Raw genomic sequence first — 15,281 nt, 5'->3', positions numbered from 1 at the left:
CCTCCACCGGTACCCAGACTGCCACAGCTCCATCTGTTGACCCTGCAGCCTTCAACCAAATGGAACGTAAGATGGACAGAGTGCTGCGCAAGTTGAGCCACCTGAGCCGGGATGTGCGCCACAATAACCGGCGTGTTAAGTCTATTAAGAGGACCCTCCGGAGGGCCAACCTCTAGACATTTTTAGATGGACATGATTCCCTCCCCTCCCTCCTCTTTCCTTGTTCTTATAGTTAGTGGGCTTAGGGGGCTTAGTGTTAGGTTAGTATAGGCTGTTAGTTTAGTTATTGTTAGTGGGTGGGGGGTCCACAATCTTTATATATTTACTTCTTAAGTGTGTGGGTGGGTGGGTGGTTGGCTATGATGGGGTTCTTGTGTATTTAAAAAACAAATATATATATATATTTGTATAGGATAGTATAGTATGTGTTTAGGTTAGTATGTGTTGTCCTAATGTGTCCCGTCTCATAAGGGGGGTGAGGGGTAGATGTTTAGAACGTTTTGTTACATGTGATAAGTAAGTGTAGCTTAGGTTAGTTAGGGACAATTGTGGGTAATGAGTAGTCAGGGTAGATTAGGGTAGGTAAGATTTTTTCCCTTAGTTTCCTCTTCTGTGATTAGCATTTAATAAATATTTGGTTAACCCTTAATAGTATGTGTTGAATAGTACTTGATCGTGGGTTTGGATTCAGTGTACATCAATTTTGTACTATAACATCTGTATCCTATGCTACAAACAAATCCCAACTGAGCTGTACGATTGGCAGCTAGCCCAGAGCTACCTTGCAAAGTGTCGACCCTTCGTTGCAACCACCAATCACAGCTAATACGGATGACAATGTGTTTCTGTTGATAAGTGTGTTTTGAAACTCACAAACAGCGCTTCCATTCTTGGTATTGGGGAAACAGTTTTAGGTCTGACTGCAGTGTTATGATCATGGACACCCTTATAAGATGAGTTCTCATTGGCAATCTTGTATTCTTGTCTTCATGGCTCTCATACATCATTTGTGACACAGTTCAGCATGATTACCTATTTGTATTTAAACTCAGACACCTTCATTTATGCAGTTTTTGTAGAGTTTGCTTAGATTAGTGTGCCATGTTTTTTGTGTTATTTTTGCATGTTGACAACATTTTGCGGCCACTATTTGATAACTTAGTTATCCCCTGAGGAAGCATTCTTCTGTCCAACACAGCATGATGGTGTATGGTTTCTTACTTCATCAGATTTGTCCCTCAGGATGGGCAGAGTATGATGCAATCATGAGCACTGTGCAGTATTCTCTAACTACATAATATCAGGACAGTTGTATTGACAAGCTACGGAATTTGACAGTAGGCACATTTCAGTTATCTACTGCACAGTTGATATGTCACATTACCCAGAGACAGATTTGTTGTGTAAGTGCTATTTATTGAAAAGTGCTGTAGTGCTATCTGTACATTGTCCATGATTGTGAGTCCATTATAGTGACATCTTACATTGTGATCCAACACAAGGGTTTACCAAAATGCTTTTGACATACTGGGGTTGATGTTTCAGACAGTGCAGAGGGACAGAATTTGCCAATGAGTTGGAGAGAGACAATCACTGGGCTGGGTGACAAGATATACAGTGGTTTGCAGAACAGTGCTTGAGTAAAGTTGTTGCAAGACTGGCAAGTTACAAAGCGCAGGAACTTGGTAAATGTGAGCCATGTGGCAGGGACTAGTGCTTCCGGGTCATTTTCCTTGTGAATGTGATCTGTTCCATGTCTTCTTCTTCTGATGTGTGTGTTGCCTCCTCTGCCCTTGTTGTTGTTGGTTGTGAAGGGGCAACACACACCATAGTGTTAGAAGACGTGGAGTCAGACATCCCGGTCGCTGCTCCCTGTGAAGGTCTTAAGGGCAGTACTGCAGCAAGGAGGATCTGCTGGTTCTTGAGAATAGCAGCCACATCACGATGGTAGGCAGCCAGGTCGGCCCTGAGGGGGTCATGATTGCATTCGTGCATGCAGTGGAAGGTTTGGGGTGCGAGGTGTTGTGGCAACTCCCTTACTGCAGTGGTGAATTCCTTGACAGTTTCTTGTAGTCCTTGCAGGATGGATGTTAGGGCTTGCATAGCTGCTGCCTGATCTGCAGATTACATCATGCACAAACGCACCCCCTCAAGGCTGGCTGCCATAGTTTGCATCCCCACCCGCACCTCCTTGGCCAGCTCCTGCTGTGTCGTCTGAGTCCTCAGCTGTATTGGAGCTGGCAGGTCTTACAATTGGGGTGGTGGGTGGATCCTCTGCGATGGCTGCTTGTTCTGTGCTCCTCCTTGTGACTGAAGGTGGGGTCTGGAGGGTTTCAAGGACCTTTTGGATAGTCTCCTGGGGAATGTTTATCAGCTCGTCATCCATGTCATCAGGGAAATCTGGGGCAGGCATATCCGCAGGAGATCCATCTTCCTCTGCAATGAAACAGGGTACAATTAGTGTGTCTGTGTTGTGGCAAATTTGATGTGACGTGCCTGCCTTTTGATGAATTCACTTTGTGATCTTGTTTTGTGTTGATTTCTCCAGTCCTTCAAATGGGCATTCTTCCAGGCCTATGGCCCACCTGCATGTCACATGTATGTTATTGAGTTATCAGACTTGTCAGCTTCATCGCCTCTAGGTGTTGGTTTATGCCAAATAGAGAAATGCCACCTTCTTTTCCTACTCAAGCCTCCGTCTACATCCATTCTCATGGTGAGACCTTTCACTGGCTGTGGGTGTACTGATGGCCCTGGCAGCACACTTAACAATCTGGACCTGCCCCAATCTCTGATCTTTCACATCCACTTAAATGTAGTTTACATGTGGCATATCCTATGCATGGCAATGTTATGATCTGATATGGATGTTGACATTGGTAATGTGTCCTGCTGATGTTGGGGAATGTGTGTTACATTGGATTGCCCTGATAATCATATCAGTGTCCTATTTCCTCCTCTGACTGTGCAGGTGTATTTCAGTGACCAGTTACATGTGTCCCACCCTCAATGCTGTTGTCTGAGCAGTATGACATTTGGGATGTTGCATTGTTACCCAGGCCCAGGATGGACCCTGACATATGCAGCATGGGTGTGTCCTTAGTGCTGTGTAGCTCCTATTGTTGTTTACATTGGCTGATGTTTGCGACAACTATGGGCATTGATATTTGAGAGTACTGGGGCCTTTGTCTTGTTTCTAGAGATTGTTGAAGTTGTCATCCTCACCCCCTAATTTAGGTGTGTATTATCCATGGGGAGGTTACTGCCATTGGCTACTTGAGCTGCTCACCGAGCAGAGGTGGTAGTGGCAACTGTTGTCGCAGTTACATTCCAGTTGTCGGTATGGCTAGAGGTTGTTAAGAGGTCCCTAGTTAATGTAGGGGTATGGTGGCTGACGTGTGTCGGGATGTCAGTTTGACGTTGTGGCCTTCCCTCCTGGCGTGTTTTCCCTTTGCTCCATCATTTGCATGACAGCATGCCCCCATGGGACTGTTGTTGGTGTTGTGTAATGGTGTGCCCCAGGTCTTCTCAGAACGGGCCATGCCCCCCTGCCGTGCCCCTTTACCCATGCCACTCCATGTATAAGATGATTTCCATGCATTTTGTGGTCGGTATCCCCCCCCCTGCTCACAGTTGACATTATTGCATTATAATTCCCCATACGACTTACCCTGCATGTGCGTTGTCTCCTGGTAGTCTTCGCTGTCCTGTCCTTGAATCCCTGTGACGATCCCCTCAGGGATGACGGCTGTGACCATCTCCTCCATGTGGTCCAGGGCCTCCTGGTGTGCTGGATTCCCACCTCCAGTCTGCAGTGCTGCCTTCCTGTTCCTGGCCATCTTTTCCTTGGTCCTGCACTTGCAGTCATGCCAGCGTTTCTTGCACTCGATGACTGTTCTGCGTACTTTTGCCACACTGTTAATCTTGTTGACAATTTGTTGCCATATAGCCTCTCTCCTACTGATTGGCAACTTTGAGGTGGCAAACAGTTGGTGCTGGTGTTCCGTCACCTCTTTAACCAGAATTTCCTGCTCCTCTGCACTAAAGCGACACTTTCTTTTCTTCTTAAAAGTGTCCTGGTTCTTGTGTGGGTCCTCCTGGCTGGTTCCTGGTCTGCTGTCATCTTCCTGGGGTCTGTAGTGGCATCTGGGATCCATTTTGGCTCTCCTCTGGTGAAATGGCAGTGTTCGCGTTTTTATTTTGTACTATTGCGTCAAAAAACGGCGCATATCCGGTTTGTGGGGTCGTAAATCCACCCACAGTCATTTCTGCCGCGTTAACGTCGTTTTGCTTTACGACTTGACGCAGCGGTGTGCGTAAAAAATAACAACTCCCACCTGTGGTTTGCGCCGCCGTGTGTCAAAGTATAAATATGACTCCTGCACGGCATACCAAAATGGCGTTAGCCGGCGGTAATATTTTTGACGCAAAACTGCACCGGTGCAGTTTTGCGTCAAAAAGTATAAATATGGGCCCAAGGGGGTCATTCTGACCCTGGCGGCCGGTGACCGCCAGGGTCACCGACCACGGGAGCACCGCCAACAGGCTGGCGGTGCTCCCGAGGGCATTCTGACCGCGGCGGTTCAGCCGCGGTCAGAAAGGGTAAACCGGCGGTCTCCCGCCGGTTTACCGCTGCCCCATTGAATCCTCCATGGCGGCGGAGCGCGCTCCGCCGCCATGGGGATTCAGACACCCCCTACCGCCATCCTGTTCATGGCGGGAAACCCGCCATGAACAGGATGGCGGTAGGGGGTGCCGCGGGGCCCCTGGGGCCCCTGCAGTGCCCATGCCAATGGCATGGGCACTGCAGGGGCCCCCGTAAGAGGGCCCCGCAAAGTATTTCAGTGTCTGCTTTGCAGACACTGAAATACGCGACGGGTGCAACTGCACCCGTCGCACCCCTGCAACTACGCCGGCTCAATTCTGAGCCGGCGTCCTCGTTGCAGGGGCATTTCTGCTGGGCCGGCGGGCGCTCTTTTGGAGAGCGCCCGCCGGCCCAGCGGAAATGTCTGAATGGCCGCCGCGGTCTTTTGACCGCGGTGCGGTCATTCGGCGGCGGAACCTTGGCGGACGGCCTCCGCCGTCCGCCAAGGTCTGAATCACCCCCCAAGTGTGTGATTACAGGGGCATGCCATACACCCATCCCACAAGCCAGTAGGCTATACGACAAGGGCAGGTTTCATCTTGACAGTGACCATTTTGACAAGAACCACATGTTTTGCATGGAGTTTTAGCCATGTATTCACCATTTTTATAACACAGCTGCATCATAGCAAGCATGAATTTGAGGAAACACATAATTCATAAGTTTAGAGAGAGGAACCCTAATTAAGGAATCCTGTACCAAATAAGCGCCAATTAGTCTTTTAAAACATGCTATATGTATGAGACTCGAAGATGATACCTGAGGATGAATCATGACACCAATAGGGTTTGTGGGGATGAGTGATGTATTGACTAACAACAGAACTTTACTCCGCAGAAAATAAAAAAAACTCTGCTGGGACGGGAGGATCTCCCTGTGCTTGACAAAGGTCCACTGGGCTCTATCGGGCAATGGTTGTTTGTGTCCTTGTGTTTTTGTCCATTTTCCACTGCGCAGATGGTGGTGGTGTTCATCTTTGCCCATTTTCTTGAGGACAGGCCCTGGGCAAGGAGGGGCAAAGGTGTGGCCCACTCTATCACCTCCTGTATCTAGCCAGCCAGCAAATTCCCAGGGGCAGTCAAAACCAGGATGTCCCAGGTTCACTGTAGAGGGGCATGTGCAAATATCCGTAGCTCCTCATTCCCCGTGCTCTCCTACTCTGCCAGGCAGGATACATTCCACAGCTCCCAAATCCTGGGAACATGCTCCCTCCCCCACCCCCCAATTTCCCTATTCAGGCCAGTCTCCCAAGCAGGAGCCCACCAACATGAGAGGCCCCTCTTCCTTCACCAGATCGATGTGAGGAATGACCTCGGTGGCCCAAGGGGGTAACACAGAGGATGATTCCACCTAAGCTGGTGGGGGCAAGTACCCCCCTCCAACCATTGTCACAGTTACAGAATTCCACAGGACTCACGGCCTGTGTTTTGCCGGCTTGGCCGGTGTCCTCTGCTTCTGCCCACCACTGGAGGCTTGTGAGGTGGTGATCCGGTGCCCCCAGAGAATTGCGTTCCGCCACCCTCACAGCTAGTCAAGACCATTCTGTATTACTCAGCAGCTTGACATCCTTCCCAACCACATCGTCTTCCGCTGCCTCAACGGCCTCTTGAAACCTTGCAGGTTCTGGGAGCTCCTTGATCAATAGGGGCTTAAGGGACAGCTGACCAGTGGGAGGTCTCTTCCCCAGGGGCATTTGGGCATGAGGTGGCACAGTCTAGACAACTGTGCTACCTTTGGTCTCCATCCAGTAAAGGAGGTAGCCCAATGGATATATATCCTCCATCTTGTGGTGCTACCCACCATTTTTTTTGGGTAGATGTACACTGTGGCAGCCCCGTAGTTAGCTGTAGGCAGTAAGTTTGTGTGAGGTTGCTATCAGGATCTAGCTGTAGGGAGTATTGCTTAGTAGTGGAGATTAGGCACGAGGCATCCAGTGAATAACAGGATAATCACTGGGAGTAGAGCACACCTACACGTTACCGAAAGGTATAAATACATAAAATAAGGTGGAATTCCTTACGTATGGTGTCCAACACGTTGCCGGATGCGAGTGCAGAGGGCACTGTGGCTGCTGTCGGAGGTCGGGTGCCTGGATATTTTGGTCGGTGAGAGTGCATCAGTGCAACCGGCACAAAATGCTTTCAGTGGCGTAGCAGCAGCAGTATTAGAATGCTCGCCACCATGCCTTTGCTCTGCTTCTTCTGGGCCACAGGTAGGGGTGAGGGGCTGCCCCCATACAAGCGGTGTGGCCCTGTCAAGCACGAGAGGGAGGGGCAGGGTAGGGAAGGGGCCGCAGACAATAAGCGGCCCAGCGAGGAAGTCAGGTGAGGTACAACAAGGCAAGAGGCAGCAGAAGAGTGGCCGGGGGCAGAGTGGGCCTCAGGGGACTTTGGTAACACCGCCCAAGCGTGAGAGCTAGACCGTAGAAGGTCTTACAGCTCTGGAGGCCTCAAGAGTACAATAGAAACGTGGGCAAGGCAGTCCCCGGGTAGTACAGGCGGAGGCCCAGGCATAGACCAACAGGAGGCAGTGTTGCTACTGGCAGCAAGGGAGCAGAAAGGGGACACAGCTTGGGGCAGGAGGACAAGGTCAGTGGTGGGATAGAGGTGAGCCTATCAATGGGTTACTCAGAACAGTTGGCACAGGCCCCGGTAGGGATGCAGAAACAGTGGAGGGAAGCAGGCCTCATGGGGGAGCCTTGGGCAGCTTTGTGTTTTTGGGGGGGGCAGCCACAGCGGGAGCAGGGCAGTATGGGGGCACAGGAGTGGCAGGCGCAGGATGTGGGAGAGGGCACAACGGCACAGGAAGTAGCAGCTCTTGAATGGAGAGAGGATGAAAGGGAACTGGCACATTCCTGGAAAGGGGAGAAGGAGACCTCAGAAGGTATACGCTCAGAACAGGGGTGCTAAGCTGCACTATTTAGAAACTGGGATCAGGCTGGAGACACCATCTTTAACCCCAATAGATAGGTGGGAGGAAGGGGATAGTGAAGTTGAGGGGCATTGCACACCAGACTTACCTTTTTTCTTGCAAGTTCCAGGGGTGAGCAGAAATGCAAACTCGGGAGAGCACGTGCGGCTAACAGACTTCGAGGGGAAGGGACAGCATGATGTGGCACTGCTGGCTGGACATTGGCCGTGGGACAAAGAGATAAGCACCCCAAGGGTCAGTTATGGCCTCGCTGGTGGGACAGCAGTGGGAACGTGCAACATCATCAGCTGCACACAAGGGAGTTTGGTGCGGCTCCTCGGGGTGAGTTGGACCGTCCAATGGGGGACAAAATGACATGTAAGATGTTGGCAGAAAAGGCCCCAATGTTAGAGACAGACAGCACCTCGTTAAAGGGGGCAACAAAGCCACAAAATGTGCAGGGGCAAAGCGCTCATAGGAGCACAGAGAATTTTCAGACCCAGAGGAATTATATTAAAATGAAGAGAGTATGGAGGAAGGGAGAGATAGTGGAGGAGTCTCCCTATAGGGGAGTGCAGGCACAAGTGTCAGGAGATGGGAAGGTCATAATAATCGTTCTCAAGGTAGTATCTTGCAGATGACAACAGCGTGAAGACGTCAGCTGGAGATGGAGAGAGCCAGGGCAGAAACAAAGAGGCAGGCTTCGGAGCAGGTGCTGTCTTTGAGGCCAAGTAAGACAGACAACAAGTATCAAGGGGTAGACACGGAATGGACAGGACCTGGAAGGCACAAGACTTTACAGAGGTAAATATGTAAAGGACACAGGGGTAGGGACTTTGAGTTAGGGGCAGGGAGATGGGGTGGATTACAGAAAGCAAGACGAAGAAGGAATCCAAGGCATTGGGGTCAGCAGAGGTAAGCTCGGAAAATGTTGTTGAGCCAGTCGACGCAGGAAATGGTGAGCAAGGAGGGGGAAAAGAAGGAAAGCAAGGAATTGAAAATAAAAAAACTCCCATACATGGGAGTGACAAAAACATTGGGGGCACACCTCATGTTAACAACAAAAGAGAAGATATGGAAAGGGGAGTACGTTGAAATGTTCACATGATTACATAGGGAAGTGAGGGTGAAGGAAGGCTCCTAGGAGGAAGAGTATGAACTGGCAAAGTGCCCCTGAGTGCCTATGACTATTGAAAATTGAACAGCGGCCTTTTTAATATATGCCAGTGTCTACTGTGAGAGGAACCCGGATAGGTGCGTTGCCCTCTTCCTTACATGGATGTGATCTGTAAAGCGCAGATATAAGTTTGGGGCAACCCCCGGGTGCAATATGATGGAGAGTTTCAAGGGAGATTGGCGGTGGACCCAAAAGTAAATTGGGGGACATTGCTAATGATTTATGGCAGCATACAATGGGCCCTGCAAAATTTGGCAAGACTATTTCTACAGCCAGTGAGCTGCCAATTGTGTACTGCCCTTCTCAGGCCCGTCCCACCCTGGGTTGGGGTACCGAACAATACACAGGGAAGAACCATAGGTGCATGCTGGGACGTCTACAACTGTATGTGTACCAGAGAATATTGTAAGTTCTGTCATGAATGCCCTAAATGTTCAGGGAAACATGCATTGGTCCAATGCTATGGGGCGGCAGGGACTAGTCAAGGGCAGCAAACAGAACACCGATCAACCATATGTCAACAACCAACAGGAAACAACACTTACAGGGGGGTAGAGGAACACAAGGGGCTAAGGGAAAAGGCAATTACTCCGGTGTAGACTGGAGAGGCTGCTGTATTGGCTATCCTTTTTTTTGGACAGGGAGACTGGACAACATTTGCTACTGGGTATTCAAGAGGGTTTTAGGTTAGCTTACACAAGTCCCAGAACATGGAGGTGATCTGAGAATCTTAAATCAGTCAATGAGCACCCTAAGGTGGTTCAAGAAAAACTGTACAAGGAGGTCCAAGAAGGCAGGATGGAAGGGCCATTTAACACCTGGCCTATACAGGACTTGATTGTCTCCGGATAGGTGTAGTCTCTCAAAAAGAACCAGGACAGTACAGGCTTAGCCAACATTTGTCATGGCCAGAGGGCTCGTCTGTGAATGACTTTATCAGGGATGCGCTTATATCAATGTTGTGTTCTTCAGTTGGCATGGCTATGGGGCTTATAGATAAGGCAGGACGGGCAGTATCTATGACAAAATGTGACATTAAGTCAGGATTCAGGCTGCTACCAGTACACCCAGACGATTTTCAACTCCTGGGCATACAATTTGGAGGTCAGTGGTACATGGATAAAGCGTTGCCCATGGGTTGCGCCACATCATGTGCACTGTTCGAGAAACTTAGTTCTTTCTTACAATGGTGTTTACTTAGCAGGCATAATCCATTATTTGGATGATTTCTTCCTGGTCAAGGACGCCGGCTCTGCAGACTGCCAAAGTCTTTTGGCAAGTTTTGAAGAGCTCATGGTGGATGTTGGAGTGACATTGGTACCAGAAAAGACGGAGGGACCGACAGAGGTTATTTCATTTTTAGGCATTGAATTGAATTCCCGAAACATAGAGGCGTGTCTTCCACAGGAAAAAAAGTCAACAATGGAGATTTTGTTAGACAATATATTGATACAGCAAAAAGTTACAATAAAAGAAGTTCGGACACTCTTAGGGCACCTTAACTTTGCTTGTAGGATTGTCCGGGCAGGCAGAACATTTTGCAGAAGACTCAGACTTGCCCTCTCTGGCCTCTCGCTGCCACATCACCAGATACAATTGTCAGATGGAGTTAAAGAGGATTTTTGAATGCGCTGTTTCTTCTTGGATTCCTTAAATGGGAACTCCATTTGCGGGTCCCAGGCAAAGACTGAGATGTGCAAATGTTTTCTGATGCATCAGGAGGGGTAGGCTTTGGCATTCACTGGCAGGGAAAATGGTACGCAGAGGAATGACCCAATTTTTGGAAACAAGGAGGGTAAAGCATTGCATTCTTAGAATTGTTCCCACTGGTGGTGGCGGTACATGTATGAGGTGCACTGCTACAGCACACAAGAGGTATCTTTAGAATTGATTACTTGGCAGTGGTACAGGTAGTGAACAGGCAGTCAGCCAGGGACCCTCAAGTGCTCAAGCTGCTGAGAGTTTTTGTGTTGGCCTGTGTTGGACATTTTTTGCTTATGCAGGGTCATCCTCAATCTTTTTGCCTCCTGTCTCCTATTTTTTCTGACCTGTTGCCGTTGGCTTTTGAACTCTGAGCACTTTACCACTGCTAACCAGTGCTAAAGTGCATATGCTCTCTGTGTAAATTGTATGGTTGATTAGTTTATCCATGCTTGCCATATTTGATTTACTAGTAAGCCCCTAGTAAGGTGCACTAGAGGTGCCAGGGCCTGTAAATCAAATGCTACTAGTGGGCCTTCAGCACTGGTTGTGCCACCCACATAAGGAGCTCTGTAATCATGTCTCAGACCTGCCACTGCAGTGTCTGTGTGTGCAGTTTTAACTGTAAATTCTATGTGGCAAGTGTACCCACTTGCCGGGCCTAAACCTTCCCTTTGCTTACATGTGAGGCCCCCATAAGGTAGGCCCTGGGTACCCCCAAGGGAAGGGTGCAGTGTATGGTTAAGGTAGGACATATAGGGGGTTATTACAACTTTGGCGGAGGTGTTAATCCGTCCCAAATGTGACGGATATACCACCAGCCGTATTACGAGTTCCATAGGATATAATGGATCGTAATACGGCTGGTGGTATATCCGTCACTTTACCGTCACTTTTGGGACGGATTAACACCTCCTCCAAAGTTGTAATAACCCCCATAGTAATGTGTTTTATATGTCCTGACAGTGAAATATTGCTAAATTGGTTTTCACTGTTGCAAGGCCTGTCCCTCCCTTAGGTTAACATGGGGGCTACCTTTAAATCTGATTAAAGAGTAGATTCCCTTTGGGAGTGGATGGATATGTGCAGTTTGGGGTCTCTGAGCTCACAAAAATACATCTTTTAGTAAAGTCGATTTTAAGATTTTGTGTTTGAAAAAGCCACTATTAGAAAGTGAGCATTTTCTTGCTTATACCATTTCAGTGACTCTGCCTGTTTGTGGAATCCCTGTCTGGGTCAGTTTGACAGTTGGGCTGGTTGCACCACACACTAGACAGTGACACAAAGGGAGCTGGGGTGTAGTCTGCATTTCCTGATCAGCCATCTGTGCTAGGAGGGAGGAGAGGAGTGGTCACTTAGACCTGAAAGGGCTGTGCCTGTCCTCACACAATGCAGTCTCCGACCCCCTGGTGAGTATCTGGGGCCTGGCCTGGGCAAGGCAGGATTTCACATTCAACAGAGACATTACTTTGAAGTAGGCCTACCTCAAATGAGAAATTGGGTATAAGAAGGGCACCCAAAACCACAGACTTTAGAACACTTCTGGAAACTAGAGGAACCTCTGCCTGGAGAAGAGCTTAAGAGCTGAGGAAGAAGAGCTGCCTGCCTGTGACGGTGCTTTGTGGAGCTCTCCTGCAGTTGCTGTTTCTGCCAGAGTAAGAGGGCAAAGACTGGACTTTGTGTTCCTTCCATCTTGTGAAGAAATCTCCAAGGGCTTGCCTCCTGTTGTTTGAAGTCTCAGGGACAGCAAAGACTTCTCTCTAACAGCACCTGGAGTCTCTGGAGAGACTCCTGCTCTGACAAGTGGTGCCCTATCCAGTCCCTGGGCCCGTGGAAGGAAAGCTGGTGGAAATTCAAGGAAATCGAATTTGGACGACTTCGGACCGACACCGCTCCTGAATCCAGTGATGTTGCCTGCACCCGACTCTGTAAACTTCGCTGGAACGCGACGACCTTCGCAGGCCCGACATCGCTGCAGCCCTGCCGAAGTCTGCGACTCCGTGGAAGTTGCCGCACCACATCGGGACCGACGCCGCTCGAAGTGCACAAATTCAACATTTCGCACAGACGCCGCGATCCCCGACTTCGCGCATCGGCTCGTTTTCGTTTCTTCACAAGGTACTGTACCTGGGGATCTACGCGACTCCGTGTCCGGCGCCGCTGGTGTCGGATTGTTGGGAACAACTCAGTTACGACGCCGTGTTAACACCTCATTGAAGCATTTTGTGTTTCTAAGCGCTATTTTTGAGTTTAATCTTTAAAAATTCATAACTTGTCTTGGGTATGTTGGATCTTGGTCGTTTTGGTCTTGTTTTGTTTAGATAAATATTTCCTATTTTTTAAAACTGTGTTTTGTCATTTTGTAGTGTTTTCATTAAGTTACTGTGGCCCGTATTTATACTCCGTTTGCGCCGAATTAGCGTCGTTTTTTTCGACGCAAATTCGGCGCAAAACTAACGCCATATTTATACTTTGGCGTTAGACGCGTCTAGCGCCAAAGTATGGGCAAATAGCGTCATTTTTTTGCGTGAACGCCTTCCTTGCGTTAATGAGATGCAAGGAAGGCGTTCCCGTCTAAAAAAATGACGGCGACGCAAATGCGTCGTATTTATAGTCCCGGGCAAAAATCACGCCCGGGAGGTGGCAGGTCAAAAAACCCCGCATTTGCGCCACTATTTAACGCCTGGGTCAGGGTAGGCGTTAAGGGGCCTGTGGGCTCAAAATGAGCCCACAGGTGCCCTCCCCTACCCCCAGGGACCCCCCCTGCCACCCCTGCCCACCCCAGGAGGACACCCAAGGATGGAGGGACCCACCCCAGGGACATTCAGGTAAGTTCAGGTAAGTATAATTTTTTATATTTTTTTATTTTTTTGGGGTGGCATAGGGGGGCCTTATTTGTGCCCCCCTACATGCCACTATGCCCAATGACCATGCCCAGGGGACACAAGTCGCAAATCGGGTTGAGGCGATTTTTTTGCCTCAACCTGACTTGCCCCATTTTAAGACGCCCTAACGTCATTTTTTCCCAACGCCGGCGCTGCCTGGTCTACGTGGTTTTTTTCCACGCACACCAGGCAGCGCCGGTCTGCTTGCGCCGGCTAACGCCATTCCATAAATACGGCTCCCGCATGGCGCTTCAGAATGGCGTTAGACGGCGCTAAATTTTTTGACGCTAAACTGCGTTAGCGCAGTTTAGCGTCAAAAAGTATAAATATGGGCCTGTGTGTGTTGATACAAATACTTTACACCTAGCACTCTGAAGTTAAGCCTACTGCTCTGCCAAGCTACCAAGGGGGTAAGCAGGGGTTAGCTGAGGGTGATTCTCTTTTACCCTGACTAGAGTGAGGGTCCTTGCTTGAACAGGGGGTAACCTGACTGTCAACCAAAGACCCCATTTCTAACAGCATGTCTCAAGTACGACATCGTATTTACTGACAGGCACGTCCCAGGGGTGGACAAGGACATTGCGGATGCTTTGACTCGTTCACAGTGGGAGAGGTTCCATGGACTCGCCACGTAGGCGGAAGGAGACATGACTCTGATGCCACCAGAAATGTGGAAGATAGGTGACAAAGAATGCTTCAGCTGGTGACAGACTCACTGTCAGTATTCACAAGGAAAGCATATGCACAGACTTGGGTGGAGTTTCAGGGAACAGGGCGAGACGGAGAACAACAGAGTGGGAAAGGGCGGAAGAAGTAGTACAGTTCATTATGGGGTAAGTAGAAAAAAGGTAAATCCAGGGTTGCAATAGCAGGAAAGTTGTCAGGTATAGCATTTGTAGACAGACTCTGCTGGGGTTATATACCCTCAGCAAAGGAATTAGGTAGGAGGCTTTTGAAAGGATAGGCGAGGGAACAGTGGAAGTTCAGGTTCACTGACACTGAACATTTGCAAGAAACTACTGGACATTTTGCCATGGATTTGCAGCATGAGTTTTGAGGCCACAATATTTACTGCACTCATGACGTGAATGTTTTTTGGGGCATTCAGAGTATCTGAGCTACTGGGGAACTGTAGGGACAAAGGGCTGAGTTTCGAACATGTCAGCATGCAGACAGTGGAGGTTCAGATTCATCTTCAGCCCTCCAAAACAGATCAAAGGTATTAAGGAGCATCAGTTTTTCTGCTGGCACAAGTGGGAAGAAGATTTTTGCCCATTATCATGGGGTATGCGTTTAAAGGATAGCATGCCCTCACAGGTGGGGCAGATTTTTCGTCAGGACAACGGGAGAGGGGTCACAGCCAGCCCGTTTCCAGGCATTTTGCGTAAAGCATTCGAGGTTTTGGGTATGAAGGCAAGGAGTATGGTACACATTCATTCAGGATTGGAGCGGCAACTGAGGCGGGGCAACAGGGTTGGTCATGAAAAAGGATAGTGAGACGGGGAAGGTGGTCCTCTGATTTTTTTCAGCATTACATTCGAAAGGGAGAGCAAGGTGATGGTCAACGAAAAAAATTCTCAGAATGAATTCTTCAACTCACATAGAAAGAGAAAAATCCCTGCATAATTGTTTTTGTGCAAGAAGGTGTGCCTTCCTGCACAAAAAAACTATCATACCTGCAGCACAGACATGATGCAAGGGTGCCTGCATTGGCACATGGCCAGCCCATTGTGTGCCAGCATGGGGTAACAGGACAAGAATGCACTGTATCTTGTAGGTACAGCGCATTCCTCCCACTTTCTTTGGACACAGGGCCGCACAGCAAGAAGGCTTGCGGCGCTGCCCTGCGTCATAAGATTGTAAACATGCCCTACAGGGTGTACTTTGATGAGATCTTTAACATTTATTAAACACCTTTGTTTACTTTTCTAGTTCTTTTGGCATTACATTTTTTTTACTATGC

This window comes from Pleurodeles waltl, chromosome 4_2 (assembly GCF_031143425.1).
Source record: "Pleurodeles waltl isolate 20211129_DDA chromosome 4_2, aPleWal1.hap1.20221129, whole genome shotgun sequence".
NCBI lineage: Eukaryota > Metazoa > Chordata > Amphibia > Caudata > Salamandridae > Pleurodeles > Pleurodeles waltl.
Note: the sequence above shows the minus strand (reverse complement) of the source record.